The following is a 19,179-nucleotide window of genomic DNA, read 5'->3' as shown; positions in this document are numbered from 1 at the left end:
GAAGGAAGGAAGGAAGGAAGGAAGGAAGGAAGGAAGGAAGGAAGGAAATCCTTTGGCTTATTGTCTTTGCTTGATGCCCTAATAAAATCTGAAATCTTAATGCAGGCACTGGTGCTGAAATCACCATGTCAAGGCACAGCTAATGAAGGCTCTCTTCACACTAAGGAGGGAAAAAAAGGACTTGTTTTCCCTTCTCCACTACATACATAATTGAGGGCACAGTATTTAGTGATAATACAGTCAAACCTGTGCGCCTGATCTCCCTCTGCTTCCTGTGCTGCTGGCTGCCACAAGTAACTAAATCTATTTCTTACCCTTATTATACTTTTAAAGCTCAGCTCACCCATATCACAAGAACCACATGGAGAAAGTCTTCAGCTGTGCCTCCCCTTCCCATGTGGCGCGAAGGGGCTGACCATGGCTCAGCTTGGAGAAATCCCATTCCCTGCATGGCCACGCTTGATGACAGAGCAGCTCCTCTGCATTGGTGACAGAACAGCCTCCCCTCCTGTCACCCCACTGTCCTTCACATTTGTGGATTTTCCCAGCTGTTCTCCAGGAGATGCTTTCTGATGACGGGAGCAGCACTGAGAGAAGATGGCTGGTTTATCATTCAAAGAGCTACAAACACAGCCTTCATTCTCAGCTGGCGCTGTCTGTTGTGATGGAAGTCAAGAGAGCCACCATTGTTAACATCAGCTGGGCTCTCACTAATGTCCAAATTCCTCCCCTTCATCCAAGCTGCCTAGACCCAGGGAGAAGAAAAATATTGTTCTTCTCTAAATACATCAAAAATTTTCATCTTCTCAGTGCATTCTCCTCTCTCCCCTGGAAAGCAGATGAGTATTTGAGCTTTACTGAAAGCAGAGGCCTGGGCTCCCCCCGACAGGCCACTTTCCCTCCTAGCATGTCCAGGCCGCTCTGTTCAACCCAGATTCATCAGCATTGGACATGTCTGGAGGATGGTTTATATACTACTGGATATCTCTTATATACACAGAACTAAAAAGTAAAGTGATCTCCTGCATTTATTTCAAAACATTTCAAGAGTATTCTTCGATTCTGAAGAGAAGTACCCCCTTCAGGTTTAAACTAATGAGAGGAGTCGGTACTAGCTGAAGTAAGATCAAGAAATGTAGGAAATCCTCTGATGCTACAAAATAGACAAACTACTGCTGTTTATCTAAGTATTTGGTAAATTACACTTCATAAGAAAGTATGTGCTTTAGTCAAGGCTACTTTGCATAGGCAGATGGGTTTTGATTTATTTTGGTTAGCCTTTGTGTTTCAAGACTTGCTGATTTTCTTTTTATTTTAATTGTTTGTAGGGAAGCTGTCTCGAGCCATTTGGAGAAAGGCGCTTTAAAGGAATCTCAGTAAAGGAATGAAAAGGATAATTTCTTTCTTCTCGCAATTCTAAACTAGACTTTGGCAGAGGAATGTATGGCTCTCATGGTGCTGTTTCTGAGTCAGGAAGAAGCAGGTAAAACAGCCCTCTGCACACCATCAAAATACTGGATATCGAATTTAGCTGTAACAGTATTTCCACCTTGTGATGCTGGGAACAGACTGTGATAGAAATGGGTTTTAATAGCTTTGTCTCACATACAGCACAAAAAATAAAATAAAATAAAATAAAGATACATGCAGACTTAGAAACCCTGTAGACCTTTCACAGTACCACATCCTGTTGTAATAAATACTACAAATACAGTTCTGAAAGAAGCTCTACGTTAGCTCCTTAACCTAAGCACCACTACTCATGAACTCTGGGACCAGCTCTCGCACATATATTCTCATCTTGGGGCCTAAAATAATTCACTCTACGTTTGCCAAGCCTTTACACAAAATGCAAACACTTCTACAACCCACCGACCCCTTCTCTAAAATGTCTCAGGTCTTTCAGGGTAAATCTGTTTCCTGGAAAACAGCCTTTTTCTACTTTTTCCCCTTAAAATGAGCAGGCCTGCAAAAAAAACAGAGGAACAAAAGCATACTGACTTGCTGAATCCCTCCTCATCTTTTCCAAAATGCCTCTGTATCTCTTCCAAAATAAATCACGATAAAAACAGATGGAATTAAAAATATGACCTGGTGAAGAAGTGAGGGGGATTGGCCTTTTGGGATCATCCAAGACAAAAAAGTTCACCGAGAATTCAAAGCATTTCCCCTCCCTGTCCAGCTGTGTAAATGCAGTTACTGACCTAGCCAGGAGATTCCCTGAACAATCTCAGTGGCTCAGGTGACAATTGGTGTGATTCCCATCAGCACTTACTGGCAAAAAGCTGCTTTAGCAATGGTGCAGCATGGGGGCATTTCCAGCAGACAGAGAAGGAGGTAGGCATAGAAAGAACTGTTCTGGCCACAAACAAAGACCTTATATTGGTCTTTTAGAAGAGAAAACTTACCTCAATCTTTGTACTATGCTCCAGAGGTCATTCTGAAAAAAAAAAAAAAGCCCACCTCTATTCAGAGTATAAAATGAAATACTTTCCAGAGACAGTCCCCTTAGGCTGCTATTATACTGTGGGCCAAAACTCGATGGATTCAAGAGCAGTGACTAAGGTGAAGAAGATGAGGTTGCCCATATAACTGCTGGGCACTAAGGGGCCACGTGGCAGGGCTAAGGAGCTTCTTAAACATCCATCCATTTCAGTCACACTTTCCGTTAAACCTACACATTCCTTCATACAGGCTTGGTTTTGAGGTCACCTTAAAATAAGACACAAAACACTGCATTAAAAAATGTTGTGGTGCCCACTGTCACTGTGGTATTTTTACTGTGATCACCCGGTGTGCAGCTAGCCCTTATTTCAGCTCTCTGTTAACCCAACGCGATAGATAGCACAACTCCAGAATACAAGCGGTATGACAACTTTTCAAAATTGTCTAAATTTATAGCTAGCCCACCGGCTGTTTATTGCAGCATGTCAAGTTTCATCTCTCTGCAAGACAGAATTTCCCCCCTCAAAAAGGAAAACCAGAACAAACACTAATACTTAAAATAAGAAAAAAAACACACACACAAAATGAAAGACAAATACACCTTCCCGGCACTTTCTGCGACAGCAAAGGCACCTGTAAAGCTCAGGTGGAGGGTCTGGGGAAATAGGGTGGCTTCTGAAGATGGGGCCTCTGCCACAGGAGGGGCACAAGAATATTTCCTCTCCCTGCCTCCAGCTGCCCATCAGCCTGCTCTGCAGGCTGCCTTTATGAGGGGGCAGATTGGGGATTTATCCAACTGAACTTCACCCTCTTCTCCCACCCCAGGCTCTTTTTAAGCTGGATATCTCTCCTCGCGAGGCGGGCTGCCAGCAATGGGGCAGGCACAGCACTGTGCTGGGGCAGGCTGTGCCCGGAGCACTCAGAGACCCACTTAGCACCTTCGAGCCTGGGTAAGCCTCAGGATGTAACATCCAGGTTGCTAAGGAAAGAGGATTTTTCATGACCTCATGGCCCTTTTTCATGACCTCCATGCCCCTTTTTCATATCTTTCTCCCAGAGTCCCCCAGTGGAAACTATGCACACCTCCAAAGCAGGCAGGTAATACTGACTCCAGTGCCAACCCCACTTACACTGATAAAACAAACAGGATCTGTGCTCAATTTTTACCAGAACTGCAACTTTACTGCGTGCAAACGAGAAGGTCATTTCCCAGGTGTAGATGAGCTATGTTGGTGCTGGATGCTTCCAAGGCCCTACAGTCCAAGGGGATCTTGGACTAACCATCTTTTGGCTATTGTGTGAGCCCCAAGCTTGATGCAAATCTAGGAATACACATATAAATTATATGTGTGTATTAGAATACATACACACAAACTAACCAGTAAAATTCTTGTTGTATTGTGTATTATCAGTAATTCAGAGCAGTAACACCTCACTGCCTTCAAAAGTCTGCTGTCTACACCCACGTCAACGGCAACAACATGAACCACAAAAGGAGGTTCAGGCAAGGAGGTTGTCTTTTCACCCAGAACGTTTCAGTGGTCTAGTTCATAGCACAGCTTCACAACTCATAGCACAGCAGAGCAAGGGGAAACAAGTCATCATGGGTGATAAAAAATCTGTCTGGCCCCCAGGAAGAGGATCGTATAGAACAGAATATTTATTTCAATACTCAGAACCAAATTCTTGTGAGTGCTACAGCCATTTCCAGCCCAAAGAGGGGAATACAAACTCCAAAGCACTGCAGCTCAGCAGCACTTCCTGACCCCTCTGCACAGTGCAGCCGACTGGCTGCAGTCAACCCCCCTTCCCAGCACCTCCCTGCCTGCCTCATTGACACCCCAAACCACTAGAAGGCACAAAGACCCAAAAAATAACCAACCTCAGACCAGCACTCAACCTGCAAGAGGCAGGACCACACAAGGGGGCTTGGGTGGCTGCAATGAGCACAAGAGTGGCAGATCTCTTACCCCGGACCAAGCATGGGGAGCTCATCATGCCAGGAGTTTTGCATATCATGGGAGAGATTTCTTCACTCTTTTCCTTCTCAAGACATTTGCTGAAATCCTGCATGAAACACATTGTGGGCACCAAACGCACAAATACAGTATAGTGCGTTTGTGACCGTACCCTAACACACAGATTGGTGTCAGAAGACCAGCAGCGTTTCAATGTCCATACAGCTGCTGGTGTGTAGAAAGACTCAGGAAACCTTATCCTCAGTCAGCGATCAAATTGATGTCCACATTCTATTCCCTTTAACCTCAATGTAATCAACTACACAAAGAATGATTTCTATTAAACGTGCACTGCCCAAATACTCCTGCTTACTGTTCTTCCCTTGTGGATGACATGTTTTTTTTCCTAAATTAATTGGCTTTCATTGAATAAATCAATATTTCTCCCAACAAGGAAAAAAAAAAAAAAGTGTATTGTGGAGAAAATACAGTACATATGTACTGAAAAGCCAAAAAATAATGACATGTCCAGAGACTACGGTCATTTAAAAGCTCTGAAATGTAATTTTGAAAATGGCTTCACTGAGTTAATAAAAAGAGAGCCACTGTAAAAACACATATATATTTGTTAAGTTCCATTTCCCTATTTTTCCCAATTGCTGAAGGTCAGAGCTATGTCTTATTTGCCAGTAAAAGATTTTCTAGGACTCTTCAGGTACCTATCACAGATCACTTACCCAAATGATCATAGCCAAATGAGAAACCTCTGAAGCAGAACTGGCTGTACATATGACTAATGCATTTTGTTACAGGTAAGCAGTACCTTCCAGTAATTCAAGAAACATCTAAAAGAGTTCTCCATCCAGAAATAAAATATATTCACCCCTCCACAAAGATGTGGTCAGATGGCACATGCCAAAGCAGGATGTGGCACTGCTAACAAAATAGAGCCTCATCTGTGTGTGCCCTGAAGAAGGAATGGTGCAAAAAGACTAAGTACAGTGTGGGGAACAGGGGGAGGTGAAGTGTCCCCGAGTGCCCTGTACTGGGGACAGTGAACAGCTTTGCTCAGGGAAGGCTCCCCGTGGAGTTCACCAGCCCCTGGAGCAGCAAGCAGGGCTGCTGGGTCACTGCCCTCCAGGCTTGCCTTTTGTCCCCAAAGCACTGCTCTTATAAGAGCTTTCCACTTAGAAAAGCACAAGGTGCTTTCCAGATCTGTGGAAAAAATAAAATCATAAAGCTCTTTTCTTCCATCATTGTTCAGCCCTTCTCAGCCTTAAAGGAGGGACTTCCTTTCACACAGGTATGAGTTTACAAAACCCTGGCCAGGCTCAAAAGCAAAATAACACCAATCAAGCACCCAAAATAACATCCAACTGGAAAAAAAGATAAAAAGATTAAGAGAACTTTGTTGCAGTAAAGGCTGCGGATGTATTCAGCATTTTTTGCAATACCTAACAGATCCACCATAGGGCTACTTCTAACAGGAATGTGACCCAGTGTAATGCAAAAGGGGGCTAGGGCTCTTTCAGACCGGGCCTATATGTCCAACACTTCATCTCTAAACTTCTTTCTCAGATGGTTCCCCTTCAGAGATAATTTTGCAATGCTATTTGCCTCCTGCCAGCTGTTGTAGTATAGCAGGATGTAGCTGGCAGGCAAGTCCGCTGCTTAGCTCCATCCTTATAGTCTCTCTGACCTCCAAGGGATGACGAGGACTGCTCTGATAGCTCTCTGACTCAGTCTCTACGTTTCTGGGCAGGCCACGTGCCTACACTGCTGCATTGTGTAGGGCTGCCAATCTCACACACACCACATCTGTCTCTGCTTTTTTCTGTCTCTGAGGCATTTATTTCTCACCTTCACTGCCCCTCTGAATGAATCTGTATATGCTTTAATTCATGCAAAACTCAGTCATCAGCTTGGCTCTGGGAAGTCTTCCAAAGGGGAAACTGTTGTCATTTCCTTCTGAAACAGGGCATAACATTACCTTTACAACGTTTATTTTTGAAATGACAGGCTCTAGTGCTGCTGAGCTCCAGCAGCTTCCATTAAAAACTGACTAGAATTTGTGAGAGCTCTGGATATCATGGGCTTTGTCCCCAGACCACCCTGCCGTTCCTTGCTGTAGCTCTTGCTACCTCCCTGGGCTGACACATCTGCTGCTGCTCAGTTACTGCTATTTTTTTAATGATCTCATTTCACTCCAGCACATCTCGGTGCTACTCTGCTGTAATCACGGGGATTAGGACAGGGGTGAACTCAGCTGTTACACTGGCTTTGTTCATTGATGGACTTTCAGAAATCTGCTGCCAACGTGGAAGCTTTACTGCCTTTAAGCTTTTAAGCATAGCTATGATGGCAACATGGTTTGCAAGGTCTCACACAGTCCCTGCTTAAGTGTGTTAGGAGTTACTAAGCCACACTACCCACATTAATAATCCTAGAGCCAATTAACAATCTAGTAAATGTCCTGGAATCAGCCCCTGGGGACAACCATGCCACAATGCTATCGTATTTGCACCTTTCCATTCTCTGGGCTTTGCCTTTAGCTTACAGAGCAACTTCTTAGTGACTCTTCATAACCTCGTCTCTGCACACTATGTTTCTGGATGCTGCATGCTCCTACCAGCCTTCATCATGCCACTGAGCTTGCGGGGCCACACAGAGCTCACCTGCTTTTCTGTCACTTTAGGACTCCACGATAGAAAGGCAACCCCCACCCCAATGCATCCTCCAGACAGTTTTAAGAAAGACACGGGGCAAACAAACTGAATCTGACCCCTGGATCTCACTTAGAGTACGACTTGGCTTTCTGGGGAGGAGAGATCATTCTCTGGCCCAATGCTCCTGGTTCTCCACGTGCCTTGGCTGCCCAGTCTTTAGAGATGCCTGAAAGTCTCAAGCACTATGGCTTTCCTTGGAAACACACCGGCCTGGTTTGCCTCCTCTTGCCTTTTCTCTCAAAGGTAATCTGCTTCAGTCAGATGGAGGGTGCCACAAATTGCAGTGCAGTAATGAGACTTTAAAAAAATTATGTGCTCCCTTAGTCCTGTTCTGCTATGAAATAACCCCAAATCCTCAAGCATATATTCAAGAGAATGCACTGGGATAAGCTTTCTACCAGACAGCCTATCCAATACAAGAAGCAGCAGGAAACCAGGGTTTTCTTTTCTTGTTTCTAGGACCTAGATCCTATGATACTTTTAAACCTGGCTGGCTGATATTTACTTCAAATGAAGTAAATGCCATTTACCATGTGAACAGTGGTCCTTATCTGAACTGGGTGGAACGCTCAACTCTAAGAAAATGAAGTCTTCCGTGCTCCCTTTCTGAAATTCCAATGTCAATCATAAATTCAGCATATAAAGTATCACTCACAGCGCTGAATCAAAGCTATTCATTTCTTCCAATACAATTTTTCATTCCGATCATCTTCCTTTAATATTTGCTTTTCATAGTGTTAATGCACGTAACCTAAATCCTGAGGAAAACAGAACTCAGGTAACTACAGTTTGCAAAAAATACAGCTCATCACCTTGTTCAGAACTGGTACCTGCTGTGGGTCAAACAGTATCAGTAGAGAACCATTCTCCTAACTGATTCTTTCTGAAACCTGACGTCTATCCTGAAGTTTGACCAAAATATACCTGCTTTGATAGTATACATAATAAAGAAAGAATATCTATTCAACCCTACAAAGCATTGCTCTATATTCTAACAACCACAGTACAGAAAAATGTAAGAGGAAAATTGCATGATGATTCCTTTCTGAAACCCTAACCTGATGTGTGTGAAACTTAATGAAAGCAAACCTAAACTAAACAGTGCCTACACCAATACAAATACAAAGCCACACACTCCTACAGACATTTTCCTTGTTTATGAATCTATATAGATCATGAAAGAATTTTCAAGCACTTGCTACAGCTAAGAGGTCCTTTTCTAAGACCAGAAAGCTAATGCAAGCCAAGCAATCCAAAACCACAACAGTTTAGCCCCAGCACAATGATGAAACCATTCCTGCATCTGTCCCTTTCGCTCCTCTCTCTAAGCACCAGAGCAATTCATCACTGGCTCCTAGAAGCGCTCTTGCTCCAATTCCAACAGTGTCAGAAGAAAATGCTCTCCTGACCGCTCCCCTTTGGAAACCCCTACCCTGTGTCAGCAGAGCTCGTACAAAACCCACTCCTGGGCACAGCAGAAGTCACGGAGGATCACCTTTCTCTCAGAAAGCTGCACTCCACCTGTCTCTGCAATCCCAAAGAAAACCATACTCAGTTATGCAGTCCCTGCATCAAAACTAATCTGAGGCTGCTTGCTCCTACCAAACACCATTTTTCTCCCTAATTCCATGGGCCATAAAATAATCAGTAGGAAACTTCACACCTCATTGCTTTCCTTCTAAATCCCTGCCAAAAAACAGATCCAGGTAAGGAGTGCCCCCACAAAAAACAATATAAATGTATTTAATTCTACAAGGAGTGCTCTCCCTCTAAATTGTACCATGCATGGATGAAAACTGCTCCGCACATCACATTATTTTAAAAACCTTATTTCTAATTACAGTGAAAAATGTATTCACAATAGCAATATCTGTATCTAAACCAACAGAAAACTATTTGATCTTATTTGGTGACAACAGGATCTGTAAACAATGATCTCATCTTCTTTCATTCTAAATCCCTAACCATAACCCTAGGAAAAAAAAAAAAAATCTGGGTTGGCATCGCCTCTACAAAAACGTCTAAGAAGTCTTTTCCTTCCATAAGCGTGTTTTTTTTGTGCTATCTTCACAGGTGGTAAACTCACCTCTAGCAGCACTCCTTGTGTGCCTTGCTGGAGGAGCAACTCTCCTCTTCATTCTTATCTTCTACTATACCATGACAGACAGCCTCTGAAACAACAGCAAGAAAAATGTTCCAGAAAAATGGCCCTTCTCATCACAACTTTAAAGACTAAATGCATACCTATAAATATATATTTATGTATGCTTGAAATATATAGAGAGAGAATTCCATATAGAAGTACAAACATACATATATGGGATAAAAACGTGCTGTTTTCTTTTAGAAATCCTACCCAAGACCTTAACACTAGGTAAATTGCACCTAAGTGAACAGTCCTGTTTGACAATTTACTTCATATAAAGCCATTCTCTCTCAAAAGTGCCATTTCTCAGCTTAGCTTTTAGGGTCACAGAAAAAAATTATTCACATTTTTTTTCCTCATTTCTTTCTCTTAGAAACCCTAGCCTTACCACGAGGGACACATGGAAAACAAGTGTCTGCCATAACTTTAGAAAAAGCTTGTCTCTCCTTGCTGTGGGCTGACAGATTCAGAAGAAAACTACTCTCTCCATTCCTTCCCTTCTGGAATCATAAATTTACCATACTCCTAATCTGAAATATCTTGATGATTTACTTTCCACTGCAACACTAATCTTAAGAGATTTCCCCTTACACAGATTCAGCCTTACTTTTGGTTGCTGGACCTATTTAACAGAACTGGAAACCTTTTACTGAAATCCAGCTTGAATGGCATAAACTACGTCAGCCAAGTGCTACCTCCACAACTGTCCGAAAGCTACTCCTTCCCCCAATATTTTTCATCCTTTCTCATGTCCTGGCAGCAATTACGACAAAACACCTATTAACACTGCCTTGTTCCTAAAACTTCAGACTAATATAATTACATATTCTGCTGCAATGTTAAACGAGAGCCAACCATCTACGCTGACACCAGCCCAGTGTATTTTGGCTCAGAGATGTCTGATGAAAACTGGAAGCCTCCACCCAGTGCTTGCCATGCAGAGGAGAAAGATAACAGGAAGCACAGGTATGTACACCTGGGAGATTTTAAACAGTCAGAAGTTCTCAGAGGCTTTTATGTCCAAAAAACAGTTTTCCGGTTAAAAGTATTTGATTTATACACTGTATGTGAGATTAAGAAAAATTAAGTTTTCTGTCTTAGTTTTAAGGCCTTTGTGAATACAAAACCATGGGAATTTGTGTTGCCCATAAGTAATTTGTGGTATTAAAATTTTCCAGCAACTCCTAAAAATGTCTTTAATAGTCAAGATTTTTTATGTGCTTAGGTTTTGTTCTTCTTCTCCAGACAGGGCCGAAAGGCCCCGAGAGATCTTTCTCCATTCTCTTCCTCCCAATTAATTAGATTTAAAATACATATATCAGAAAAACAAAAAAGCAAAACCTAACTCTTCAACAGAATTATTTCATTTTCTTCAGGACTACGATCCAGCTGCAATTACTCCTGCATGCTCTGTGAATCAAGTGTCTATTGAGTTTTTGAGGAATTGGTTTGCATATGCACATTAATCTTCAAAGGTACGGGGTTCCTAACCCACCCTGGCAAATCCTCTTTGCTTGTCTCAGATAGAAGCAAATCTTATGCTGAAACCTGAAAAATATTTTCCCAGACTAGAGAAGAAAACAGGTAAAAGATGCCATACAGCTGTATAACAGCCTATTTTACTATAAATCCATGTCTTGTGGTTAAAATTTTTGATGTCTATGAATAAAAGGGCTCTATCTTGAACTTTTCTCATGGTTGCCTATGAGGAGTTTGTACTGCAACCGTTTTTTGCAGTGGAGGACACTTCTTTCTTCATCCAGCTGCTTATATTCATTATGCTTATAAGAATATTATGTTTTGAGGCTTCTGATTCCTGGAGAAATGTCACTGAAAGTGGAGCACTTCAAAAGTTATCGTGCAAGGAAGGACAGACTCTGTCATACACACAGGGATTTTAAATGAGAATCCAGGCTAAAAAGGCAGGAAGAGATTTGCTATGATTTCATATAAAATTGGAAAGCAGAGTTAAGAGAGCTTGACTTCAAGACCCTCCCTGAATCCTTAGGAAGACTGCATCCAGGTGTTCGAAGCTGGGCCTGGTCTCATAATAGAAAGCCTCAAACCATGGATCTTGCTGATCAAAAACATGAGAAGTCACATTTACATTTGGAACCACTTCTCTGTTTAGGAAAATGTCATTTTTTGTCTGCTGCTTCATTGATGCTTTATGGACATTGGACACAAAACGGTTACACTTAATTGAAGACTAAGCAACAAGGCAAGCCAGTGTATTGACTATATAGTCGATCCGTATATGAATATTAAATGCATTTTCCCTCTTTAGACCTCTTATTTTCACTTGGGTTTTGCCAAGGGGCATTGTAGATTGGATATTCAGATACATTTCAATTCCATAAAGGTTTTGTAGTTGAAGTCATGCATAAAAGGATGGAAAACATAGCACGCTTTAGTGAAATAAGACCCTGTGAGCATTGAGGAGTTATTTTTAATATTCCTAACACATGAAGCCTATGCTACAAGGCATTTATGTAACTATTCTTTGTTTAGTACCACCTCCATCAGAATATGAGTATTTGCAGCTCTCTGAAAGCAGCTCTCTTGCAAAAGCATAACCTACCTTGAACACATTATGGAATCTGTAAAAACTTCCCAGTTATTTAAAGAAAGAATCAAAGATTTGACCTCACCTGAAATAAATTAAAAAAATGCCTCAATGTAAATGATTCCTTTTTATCAGAATTTTTAACCTTGGTAGACCCTGTTAGGACACACACTTTGCCTTTTTTTTTTCTTTGTGCCTATAAATCATTCCTTTAACGTAATCAATGTAACGTAACAAGTGCTAAGCAGGTGTTTTTTTTTTTTGTTGTTTTTTTGTTTTTTTGTTTTTGTAACATAAAAGGGCTTCGTCTGAGGCAGGGAACCTCCTTGTTTGGTGCTGTGTATCACAGATCCTAGGAGCCCCCAGGCCTGGTGAACTCATGGCCGGTTTAGTTTCTGGGGAGCATAAAACTGGCCTGGTATGGGCTGTGCAGAGCACTGTGCAGAACTGTATTGCAGATACTTCCTATCACTCACACACTGATTCAGTCTGATAAATTGAGCATATCACATAGAAAGTTCTGTTGCAAGCAGGCAGCCTCTCACTGCCAATCACTCCACAACAGGAGTGCCTGCATTCCTGTTCTACCGATGGGCAAATAAGACATTGAAACATCTCATTCAAGAAAGAGAGGCACAGACAAGTGCAGCATCTTGGGCAGCACGTAGTTATCATAGTTTCAAGCTCATCACATCTACAGCCCTGTCCCCTAGAGATCGCACCTGGCCACTTCATATTAAAATTTGCCTAATGCAGAGTCTTCAGCGGATGGTGTAAGCAAAAAGAGCCAAGGAAGTTACAGCTGGTCAACGTGAGGTCTATTAGCAACTTTATAAGGGTTGGCTTTATTCCCGGTGAAACCAACAGCAATTTACAGCAAACACCTTTATGTCCCAACGACATGAGTTTATGCGTGAACAGTTGCCACAGGAGGTGCTTGGCTTTGCCCTTACAACAGCTGATGGACTTCTGCTGCTAACAGCAATCTCTGCTGGCTCCTTTGGAAATTTTGCTTTGGAAATTCTGCTTGTCAGGCAATGACAGATAAAGCCGTCCCTGGCTGATTATCTCCAGACCGGATTACCACACAGGGAATTTCACAATCACACTAGATTCCAATTATTTTTCTCCTTATTCTGGGTAAGAATTCAATTTGCTTCTCTAAGACCAAAATATTGCCAGTACATCTTTCTTGTCTAAGCTGAAGTCGGCTTCACTAGATTGCCTCTGCTAGAGGCCCTTCTCCTAAGTGCAGTGCTCTTTGCAGTGAACTTGTTTCTTCTGCAGCAGCTCTTTTCTCCAAGCCATCCCCGAGATCCTGCAGCTTCTTTCCAAGTTGCACAACGCCCACCATTTGAGCCGGCCTGTCATGATCAGACCTCCATGCTGCTGATGGATTTCCTCTGTCATTTTTTTTTCCATGCTAGTCAATAATGTTTTAATTTTAATAACACAGTTCTTGGATGCAATGTTATTCACAGGTCTGCATCAACTCCTAGGGCTGCATTCTTGGAATTACCCACTTCAGCTACACCTGTTAATTTCCCATGAAGTTTAAGAGCTCTCCATGTGTTATGCCTCTAACACGAAGCCACTTCCCATCACTTTGCCAAGCACCTTCTACTCCAGTTCATCTCAAAATTCAAACAAAATGTTTCTTGAAATGTATTTTACTTTCCAGCTATTTCACACTTGGGATGTGAGCAGGCAGTGTTTCCACTCTTTTAGAGGTGGTGCTCACTTGCAAGTAGAGCCAGGCTTACTTATGAGATTCAAGCAGTACAAGGAAATCTTTTCATGAGACTGATCTGAATTTTGATTATCTAATAAAAGGTGGAACAGGAGACAAAATTGGTTTGATTTGATTTACAGTCTCTGAACCATGCTGCAAATGTAGCCCTCCTTTTATGCTCTCAAACTGGTTCCAATTTATTCCTGTGTGTTATTTATGCAGATACATTTACTGAATTGTTTATCAAATGATTTTCAGATTGGGCTTGCTGCTTAGAGTTATTTTACATAAATTGATCACCAGCTACTGGTTTATTAACCTATTTAGTATACATGCTACAAGGAGAAAGATCTCCTAAAACACACAGTATTATTTCTGCTCCATCAGGTCCTCACAGGAGACATCATACTGTCAGAAGAAAAATGAAGAGCAAACACTGAAATCCCAGAAAGAAAATTCTTAATAATAATCAAGGAGTCATAGCCAAGTTTGTGAAATTTGTGTCAGTTAGCCATGCATAGCAGGTTTTATATTATGACATAAGAAAGAAGTCTGAAATCAAAATCAGGAGGAACTGTGGTAGGCACTGTAGAGGAGCAACCTGTTCCTCAGAGAACTCAGCATCTCAATTTACAAAATACTGGGCATGGAAATGTGGAGAGGTGAGATGACAATGTCCAAGGGTGGTCCCCAGGTGCCAGGGGATGCCAAGCCTTTTCGGCATCTTCCATGGCTGAACTCCCAGTCCCAGCAACTTGGCACTGCTGAAATCCAAAGGGGTAAAGGCACTGCCCAGCCCTGAGATCAAGAGGGGGCAGACACCACTTTACTTTATTGGACATTTCTCCAACTGCAAGACAGTCCCTAGAGAGATCCTGAAAGGAAAAGCAGAATCCTTCTCAAAGTTGTTAAAGTAGTATTTTAATTACTCAAATTGTAAGAAATACAGAAGGCAAAATACTACAGAGGTGACTCTAAAAAATATCAGCTTCTAACTCCAAAATATACAGTAAGGAACATTACCATAATAAGCTCTGAGGAGATACAATGAAAACTATTACAGCTCCAGGAAAGACACATAAAGATGAGCATAACAATTACCTGCCTGACAGAGAAAAAGGAAGAAAGGTACATAATTTAGAGTACTGCTGTTACTGGCTTTAAGACAGATATATAATGAAGAGTATTGCAGTTACCTAGTTCTGACAGAGATATAATGGCAATCATTAGTTATCTAGCTGTAAGGAGGACATGTAATGTGTAGTATTATTGTTACCTGTCCCTAAAAGAGAGCAGGAAAGAGGGAGAGAGAAAGGGGATGAGAAACCTGGACTGTTACCTGGCTTTGGAAGGCAGAAATTATGGAAAGATTTGCTGCTGCCCATAGCTGTGCTTTATGGCTACTAATTCACGGAGGGAGAGGCAGGGGAGAATGGAAAGCAGTCTGAGTTATATCATGGTTATCCGGTACAAGGCCAGGCTTCCAGCTGGCTGCAGCTGATAAAACTCGCATTTGTTGCAGCTACGCTGACTTTGGGCCCGCAGAGAAGGAAAGGATGGGGGATATGGGGCCTGCCCCAGGAGAAACAAGCACCTCATCCCTCCCTGAGTAAGCACGAACCACAAAAGTTTTCCCAGGGTGCTCCATCACCCCGCAGACCCCACCTAGCTGCCTGGCAGCAACCACATCCAAGACTGAGCCCACAGCATTTTCCTGTGCACTCCCAGGAGCAGGCAGGAGGCCCCAGGTGACATTGAAGGGCAAGAGAAAGGCATGGCAAAAAAACGGGCTGTAAAGAATGGAAACACGGACTTTGAGATCTCCGAGCCACACAACATAGAGGTGCAGTGTATCTGTACTTCTGCAGAGAGAGACAGATGTTTGGAGCTCTCTGTAGCCTTCAATGTCTGTCTCTTCCCTGGATGAATGATGTCTGACTATCAACCCTACCTTCAGACCAAAAGAACAACTGAAAAAAAAATTAAATCTGGGGGCAGAAAGGGGTAATAACATACAGAAGAAAGTGTGGGTGAGTTAACTAAGACTACAGGAATGAAGGGAAACCATAAACATTGTCATAACAAGTAATAATGGCACAGACAGTAATTGGCCTACCTCTCCAATTTCTATGGTGCTCCTCCTGTTTGTCCTCAAACTCAGGCTTCCAATTTCACTTCCAAGGGTGTAATACTGCCAGGGCTTGAGGACAACTCAAATGAAGTCAGTGTTTCATGTCAGCTCACTGAGTTTTCAGTCAGGTCCCTGATTAAATTCTAGGTGAAGGAATGTAGGAGAAACTTCAGTGAGAGTCAAACTAATCTTTTTATTCCTGTTTTGACCATTTGCTATTATGCTATTTGCTATCCATTATTTGCTACCCATTAAGTGGAAAGATGTGAAGTTCAGCTGAAATCATTGAATCTTGTGGTGATTAATTTGTAATGTTCCAAGAAGAAAGATGTTCAGAAACCCCACTGTTCTTCACAAACTGCATGGCTGTTCAATCAAAGCGCTTCTCTAACACCAGCCTCAGTCAGGAGGCAGAGAGAGAGAAACAGGGACAAAGAAAGAAAAGCAAGGAATGGAGCTCTGAATAGGGAGGGAGTACTTGTCTATTTAACCTGCATTCAGAGTAATCAGCACTGTCAATACTACCGAGAGAAGGGTTTCCACCCCTTCCTCTAATAACACAGTTCAAACTTGAGTACTCCAAGGCAGCAGAAGCACATATCACTGAGATTTCTAGGCAGGAGCTCTCATCCTGGATCACTACACACCATCCCGAGCAATATCACCGTTCAGTGCCTCTGCCCTCTCCTCCAGCAATACCTGCTCTGAGCATTTACACCGTACCTTAATAAACAGTGCCATTATCACCAGGGTGTGACTATGCATTAGTGGAGCAAGGACGGGAGCCTTAGGTTCGACCCAAGTGTATTCATATACACATATGTGGCCTTTGAACACTCAGTGGTAGGAAAAGTACCTGTGGGCATTCCTCCAATGGGGCCAAACAGACTCAGATTAAGACCCTGCACTGCATCTGTACCTCTACCAGGGACAGGCGACTTTCACTGAGCAGAAAGAAAGCCCCCAGTGCTGAGAGCCATTTGTTTCTCCTGGAGGAACAAAACTGGACACAAGCAACCAAGCTAATTCATAACTGACCTCAACTTTCATTTGGAAGTCTGGAATTCAACAGATCAGTAATGTTTCTTTTAACATGTACTTCTGTGAGTCCCACCAGTGACCTGAACTGCAAAGGGTGACTTGCTGAAACGGGCTCTGCTCTTCCAACACTGCCCTGTGTGAAGGCTGACAGCAACCTCTCTTGGGGACATTTTGAGAGTGAGAGACCTCGAGATGTGTGGATCCACAAACACCCATCCTGGGCACCGAATTCCTCCCCTTAATGCTATTTTACACTCTGCCAGGCAGAAGTAGAGAACATCTTGGTTGAACTAGATCTGAAGTTGCTCTCCTCACCCATATGGTGCAGATCTGAGTAACTTTGAGGGCTGCTACAGTCTCCTGGGTTGATGTAAACAGACCTTACCGTCAGTGAGAAGCAACTTCAGTAAAACTGTTCACCTGGTGCAAGTGAAGTGGCAGGATCCAGCCATCATTTATTAATAAAAAATAAATATATATGGTAAATATCTGCTTTGACTATGATATGAATAGGTACAATATGCGGAACTGAACTTCTCTTGATTCCTTCTGGAAATACCATGCTGTTCTTTCACAGACTGTTTTGCCTAACGCTGAATATTAATTTTTAAAAAAGCTCTGTTACTTCTCTCTCATCTTTCCTCAGACTTTGTTTTTTTCTCAGTAAAGTTTGCTTTCTACTTTTTGTCTTTCACTGTTCTTTTCCTTTTAACCAGTAGACTTGGCTAGATGATAGGATTTCTGGTCTGCAGAGTATCTGGATATGTCAACATTTCCTTTCTTTCCCATACAGATTGAAAACAAACGCATCCAAAGACTATGAGTTTCAGAATAACATGCTTCTCCTTCACTTCTGTATTTATACGTGCATTCTACAAAATATACATGGCCTTTACTGGCATGTTTTACTGGAATGAAATGATACTCTATTTAAATCATTCTCTTTAAAACAATTTTTGGCAGCTACTACTTAAATACTTCAATCATCACTAAATTCCAACTCTCTGCAGAGAGCTGAAAATAAAAATACATCAATTCTATTATGCTATGACACAAAGTAATGTATGACTACCTAAAAAACATACAATAAATAAATAAAAGACAAAATTCTAAGCTTTCTGGTTCAGCTCCCAACCTTTCCTCAGCAGAAGCTCTGTAAAACTTTACTTGCACATGCTTTACATTTTAAAGTGAGCCTGAATACAGCCAGCGAGACAAGCCCATGCTCAACTTCACAGTAAACAAATACTCCTGCCACCATCAACATGAGCTATTATTATCTGCTTGGTTGTTTTTCTGGACTGATGTCTTTGACTCTAGAATATCATTAACAAAAACAGGAATGAGGTGATTATCTGCCTCTCTTCCTCCTCCTCCAAGCAAAAAGAAAAAAAAAATCACCACCCACACTCACTCTGGTGCCCGTCACCCCTCCATCCCTACCCTAATGTTAACATCCACCGCAGGCTGCCTTTCCCATACGAGTCTCTGCGCACAGGTCCTGCAGGAACGTGTGGAGGCACTGACACCTCATTGAGAAAGAAATGATGAGCTTCTATTCATTTCAGTTCATACTTTTTTGAGCTCAATGGCTTGAGAGGCTGCAAAAGGTTTTGTGGTTTTTCCCCTAATTACTTCTTCATTTCTTTGGCATCAAAAACTGGTAAAATGATGTCAGTTCAATGCCAAGTGTTTGGCTGCAGGGAAAAAAAAAACAAAAAAAAAAAACATACCAGCTTCTTTCCAGTTGTCTCCAGTAAGAGCTGCACTCCCACATATTGACCAAGCACTGCTCACTCATACAAATGGGGTAGGAAACAAGAAAGTGGGAAGCCTGAATGACCTTGTAGAAGTAGGGGAGGGGGAAAGAAATATTCAGGCACTTTTTGCAGCTTTTGAAATACAAGAACAGACGTAGCTTTGGAGACAACTGAATTAATTCACACACAAATGTTCCTTTTGCATCTTTGTTTTCATTTATTTCCTGCTTGGTACCAGCGACAGCAATACTAAAAACTAGTGCATGACAAAACAATCAAATGAGATATTTGGCGCAATGGCTAATTTGTACTCCGTAAGCCTCCCCTACAAATTCTATTAACTGTTCTTCCTGCTTTGCTGATGCTTTTTTTTTTTTTTTTCCTTGAGAGCACAGTGAGTCCTAAAGCCCAAGAAACATTTCAGTCTCTTTCCTCTCCCCTGTGACTGCCATGCTTTAAGCCCCAGCACTACCAGACCCAGTGAGGAAGCCAAGGGGAATATTGTTCTGCATTTTTTTGAAGGGTGCCAGCTACTACTTAGCAAAGCCTATTGCACAGCAGGCAAAAGGAAGAGGTCAGAGGAGGATGTTGGATCTATGATTCGAAAACATAAAAGGCAATAATAAACTTGTTTTCAGCTTCCTTTCAAAGAGGCAAGAAGAGAGAGAGAGATT

The 19,179-nt window shown here is 42.1% G+C and overlaps 1 long non-coding RNA gene across 1 annotated transcript in view; it reads right to left on the bottom strand.

Moving 5' to 3' along the window:
• Positions 1 to 19,179, bottom strand: part of LOC118170269 — a 70,045-nt gene that overhangs the window by 30,928 nt on the left and 19,938 nt on the right. The window contains exon 4 of the long non-coding RNA XR_004752612.1: positions 9,216 to 9,300. This is a non-coding gene — a long non-coding RNA (uncharacterized LOC118170269). The remainder of the gene's footprint in view (positions 1 to 9,215; positions 9,301 to 19,179) is intronic.

The sequence above is a fragment of the Oxyura jamaicensis genome, chromosome 7 (genome assembly GCF_011077185.1).
Source record: "Oxyura jamaicensis isolate SHBP4307 breed ruddy duck chromosome 7, BPBGC_Ojam_1.0, whole genome shotgun sequence".
Lineage (NCBI taxonomy): Eukaryota > Metazoa > Chordata > Aves > Anseriformes > Anatidae > Oxyura > Oxyura jamaicensis.
This window is presented reverse-complemented; position numbering and strand designations above follow the sequence as displayed.